A 5891-nucleotide genomic window follows, 5' to 3' on the forward strand; every position below is an offset into this window, starting at 1 on the left:
AATCCATATCAAATGGAGTCCAAACAGGATAAAAACTGAGGGAGATTTTTTTGGAATATATGTGATTTTTGGGAAGAAAAATCAATGCGAGACGATGCCCGAGGGGGGCACGAGGCAGGGGGCGCCCCAGGGGGCAGGTGTGCCCTGGGCCCTCATGGCCACCCCATAAGACGGTTGATGCCCTTCTTTCGCCGCCAGAAAGCTAATATCCGGATAGAGATAGCGTTAAAATTTCAGCCCAGTCTGAGTTACGGATCTCCAGGAATATAAGAAACGGTGAAAGGGCAGAATCCCAGAACGCAGAAACAGAGAGAGACAGAGAGACAGATCCAATCTCGGAGGGGCTCTCGCCCCTCCCATGCCATGGAGGCCTTGGACCACAGGGGAAACCCTTCTTCCATCTAGGGAGAAGGTCAAGGTAGAAGAAGGAGGAGGGGGCTATCTCCCCCTCGCTTCCGGTGGCGCCGGAACATCGCCGGGGGCCATCATCCTCACCGCGATCTTCACCAACACATCTGCCATCTTCACCAACATCTCCATCACCTTCCCCCATCTATCTACAGCGGTTGAATCTCCCGCAACCCGTTGTACCCTCTACTTGAACATGGTGCTTTATGCTTCATATTATTACCCAATGATGTGTTACCATCCTATGATGTCTGAGTAGATTTTCATTGTCCTATCGGTGGTTGATGAATTTCTATGATTGATTTAATTTGCTTGTGGTTATGTTGCTGTCCTTTGGTGCACGTCATATGAGCGCACGCACGGATCATGCCATAGGGTTAGTTGTATGTTGATAGGACTATGTATTGGAGGGCAAGAGTGAAAGAAACTTCATCCTAGCATAGAAATTGATGCATACGGGATTGAAGGGGGACCAATATATCTTAATGCTATGGTTGGGTTTTACCTTAATGAAAGTTAGTAGTTGCGGATGCTTGCTAATAGTTCCAATCATAAGTGCATGGAATTCCAAGTCAGGGATGACATGCTAGCAGTGGCCTCTCCCACATAAAACTTGCTATCGGTCTAGTAACGTAGTCAATTTCTTAGGGACAATTTCGCAACTCCTACCACCACTTTTTCCACACTCGCTATACTAACTTTATTGTTTCTTTAACTAAACAGCCCCTACTTTTTATTTACGTGCTCTTTATTATCTTGCAAACCTATCCAAAAACACCTACAAAGTACTTCTAGTTTCATACTTGTTCTAGGTAAAGCAAACGTTAAGCATGCGTAGAGTTGTATTGGTGGTCGATAGAACTTGAGGGAATATTTGTTCTACCTTTAGCTCCTCGTTGGGTTTGACACTCTTACTTATCGAAAGAGGCTACAATTGATCCCCTATACTTGTGGGTTATCAGTGGGTGTCCTCTACATGATGCATGGTGAACTACCGCCCGTTGTCATCGATAGCCACTGGGAGCGCCATTGGAGCAATGGGGAGCACCATTGGAGCCGCTGGATATGCTCTTTGTATGTCTCGTCCTCGGTGTGCTTATGATATCGTGAGGCACGAGGGGTTAAGGTAAATGGCTGCAGGAATAAACGAGGGTCGGGTGGCCTGGATTCTCGGCACGTCCGCATGGCAGTTTTTGCATTGGGTAACTCCATCGTGGTGCCACGCCCGGTGCAACTGCATGCATAATGGCAGCACGAACCAACATGATCGTGCGCCGGCCCCAAACACTGGCAACGCGCGTGAAGGGACGCAAGCAGAGCGAGTCTAGGCCGCCTCAACCTCGAGCAACAACACGCATAGAGCAGTTGAACACATAGAGAATGGTCGTCTAAAAGCTAGCCAGCAGTTGCGAGCCGGTGACATGATGTGAAACTACATCGCGTTCCACATCTGACGATGGTCGAACAATCGTTCGCAATGCTGCGTAGATTGCAGCCATGTGCTACTACCTCTGTCTTGGTTTATTGATCCCCTTTATATTTTGTGCCATATTTTAACCTTAAATTTAACTAACAAAGTGTTAATGCATGTTATAAAAAATAATATAATTGGAAACTATGTTCCAATACGAATCTAACGATATAATCTTTGGTGACATACATTTGTATTTTATTAGTTAAATCTATAGTTAAAATTTGGCACAAAAATACAAAGAGGATTCATAAACCAGGACGGAGGTAGTGGGTAATTAAATCGTAAACGTTTTTGCTTATTAACCATATGTGTACATGTCGTTTCGTCCTCCTCTCGCATGTCTTGTCACCCCGCTGCCACAGACGGCTTTAAGCGCAAGCTTGATCACTGCGCATGCGTTCTTTTGGCCAAACGGTGGCTCAAACTGGCGCTAATGGATCGTCGGTAAGCCAGCTCTCCTGTAACCGCGCAAGTTCCCGCGCATAGCCATGCAAGCTTCCTGCCCGACTCAGCAAAATCCCCCAAAATCCCAATGCTTACCGACTTATTATATAAACCCTCACGACCAACGAGTCTTGCGTCACATTTTCCCCTCCCTCCATGTAGCTTATTTCGCCTGCTTCTCCCACAATCGCCAATGGCATCGGTCCCTCGTTGTCGCTAAGCCACTTCGCCGTCATTAGAGGACAGCTCCATCTAGGAGGCTAGACCACAGCAGCAGCGCTATACTCGACATAGTGTAGTGTGTGTGGCGTCCTTGTTGGGTGTGCGTGCAACACCCATTACATGCTCCGCCGCCACAGCCCATCGGCAGCTGTTGCCGGTCCCCATTGCCGCCACCCCACCGTCTGCTGTCATGGCTGTCACATCACAGTTGAAAGCCAGGGCCACCGCCAGCTCCACCATCGTGGCCCGAAGGCAGGAGGTGACCGTCGTGGCCGCCACGCCACTGATGTCCACCGTGGCCATCACCCACTCTGCCACTGTGGCCCGAAGGCGGGAGGTGGCCAATATGGCCACCACCCGGTCGTCGATCATGGCCGTCAGCCCACTGTCAATCGCCAGGGTCATCACCCACTCTGCCACCGCCACCCGAAGGAGGGAGGTAGAGGTGGAGCCCCGCATGTGTGTTAGTGACCTTGTGCGCTATATTGAGTTCTTGCGAGAGGACGTGGAGTGCCTGGTCGAGCATGCAAAGAGTCTTACCGCCATCGTGGCCGCAGCACACGCTGCCACAGAGGCACTGAATGAGGAGATCTACGAGGAGTCCCGCCGGTTCAAGAGGGGTCGTCTAGAGCGGCACATGGCATTCGAGGTGAGCGTCGCTATTGGTGCAGCAGCGGCAGGCAGCGGATTCCAGTTTTCTAGCTCGTCAGTAGGCTCCTCCTCCTCTGCCTCTTACTGAGCGCGCTCGGCAGAGGAGAGGCTGCTTGAAGTAGTACAAAGCCCCTCCATAGTAGTAGTATTTAGGGGCTATTTTGTTTAGTTCATTTGACTATAGATGTTGTTGAACTGTACTACGTACTTAAAATTAGCTAGTATATATAGTTGAACTAGCTATTTCAGTACGTGGTTGGCAACAATTGGCAAAAAGTTTGGTCGATTCAGCTGTCGAGTTGAATTGTTTGCATAAAGAAGGACTGCTTAATCTATGAATGAAATCTATGCTTACTGAAATTTTGCTACAAATTTAGATAGTGCTAATGATTTTTAGCTACAAAGTTTGACAAATGACAGTGTTATAAGGTTGACAAAGGGCAATGTTACTAGATCGACAAATGCCAATCTTTCCAGTTTGACAAATGGCAATATACCCAATATGACAAAAGCAAAAATCCAATGCGGCAAATTCTCCCTTGGCTTACTGGGGAAGGACAGTAGCTCTTGCTTTGCATACGGGCATTCTATCTAAAACGTTTGCGATGAAGTGTTGTAAAAATCCTACGAAGCACATTTTCCCTTGGCTTACTGGGGAAGTTGTCGATTTGCATATGTATGTTCTATCTAAAACGTTTGCGATGAGTGTTTTAAATTTAAAAACCATTGATGTTTAAAAAAATCATTTGATAAGTGTGTACATTCAGAGAGAAAAATGCAAGTTTGTTCAAACCATAGGTTTCATTCAGTCACACTTTGACTTTATATTCATATGATCGAGATAACAGTATTAAACCCAAAAAACTAATTCCAGGGTCGGTGGAGGAGGCGCGCCGCACCACCGTTGTCATTGTCGTCCTCCAGGACGCTGTTGTTCAAGTCTTCAAGGAAACATAGAATGTTCTTCACTTGGAAATCAAACACCATGTCGTCACGTGATAAGCGGGCAAGGCGCGGGAGGACGACAACTTGTGGCGCTGCGAGGTAGTGGTCGACGGCGGCGTCTCATGACACTGAGGGGGGCGAGCGCATGGGCACATGCGCGGCGGGTGCAGGCAAACGCACGGGGACCAGCGCTTTAGTGGGTGTAGGGGCGTGCATGGGCACGGGCGGGGGCGCTGGCATGTACACGAGCTTGCCTGGGTCCGCAGCGACCTCGTTGACGTCCGCAGCTTCCAGCATTGCGATAGTGCTCAGCGACCAGCCCGTCAATGCTATGGGGATGGTTGCTGGCGCGAGCGCGGGGATGGGAGCTGGTACGGGCGCGGGGGCAGCAACCACATTGGCCAGCTCATTCAGGGCCATGTCCATGAGGCCCCATTCCTCCTTATTTTCTATCTCGTCCAGCTCAGAGTCAACTTCAGCAAACTGGAAGACTAGTGGCCGATTATCCCTCTGCTCCATGGCGTTGGTGGAGGTCTGCGAGAGGGGAATGGGAGGCAAAGAGTAAGACCGCCCGTATGAAACAGCGGCTCATGCGCCATTAATGGAGAGGATGGGAGCGAGGCGGGTGGCCATGGAATTCAAAGGGGTCATTTCCCAGTGAGCCCACGCAGCGTATAACTCGCACGTTTCCAAGTGAGCCTATGCATTGGATGACAGCTTGCTCGCCTCCTGCTCACCTGCATAGTGGACTGCGCTCGCACCCCTCCCGTCTACTCAAGCAGATGTCTACATGACACCTCCTAGCCATTAAAAGTGTGATGTGTGGCATCACATGAATGTTTAGCAGAACGCCCATGATTTAAATTATAGAAATGTTTGAGATGATAAGGTGGGAGTTATTTGTTTCAAAATGCCTTTGTTGGTTGTTGATTCGTGCGCCTTCTCTCAAATTGGACACGAAAAATACCACAGCATGTTGGTGCCATTCCATGATAGCATGCCAAGTTTCATGAATTTCAAACAACTTTTGGATTTACTAGAATTTTAAAACCAAGTATCTTAATGTTTGCGGCTGAGGCACGATGCCGAGGTGTTTGAAGTTCATTCCCATTTCTTGCATGGGACCTAAGCATGCACGCAAGGACACACATATGATTTTTCAACCCAATTTGCTACACTGGAGTAGGTGCATGTAGTTCAAATTTGAATTATTCATATAAAATGCCTAGAAAACTTAGTTAATGCATAAAAATGTCCAAACGAACCCCGAATAATTCCAAAATTGAACATAACACTCATGTTTCTCTATGTTGTATCTAGAAAAAATCAAGGCGAAAAGAGGCAACGAATGTCGTTTTGTCCAGAAAGGTGACACATATTCCCTAGCGGAACCACGAGGCTTCTTGGGAGAAGCTCTGGTTTGTGAGGAGCGTATACCAAAACCTACCCCAAACGGGACAATTTTTTTACCACAGCATGTTGGTGCCATTCCATGATAGCATTCCAAGTTTTATGAAATTCAGACGAGTTTTGGATTTACTAGAATTTAAAAACAAAGTATCTCAATGTTTTACCGGCAAGCAACAGTGCCCTGGTGTTTGAAATTCATTCCCATTTCGTTCATGGGACCTAAGCATGCACCCAAGGACCCACAAGTATAGAGGATCAATTGTAGCCTCTTTCGATAAGTAAGAGTGTCGAACCCAACGAGGAGCTAAAGGTAGAACAAATATCCCCTCAAGTTCTA

The sequence above is a fragment of the Triticum urartu genome, chromosome 3A (genome assembly GCF_056163025.1).
Source record: "Triticum urartu cultivar PI428250 chromosome 3A, HENAU_Tu73, whole genome shotgun sequence".
Taxonomy (NCBI): Eukaryota; Viridiplantae; Streptophyta; class Magnoliopsida; order Poales; family Poaceae; genus Triticum; species Triticum urartu.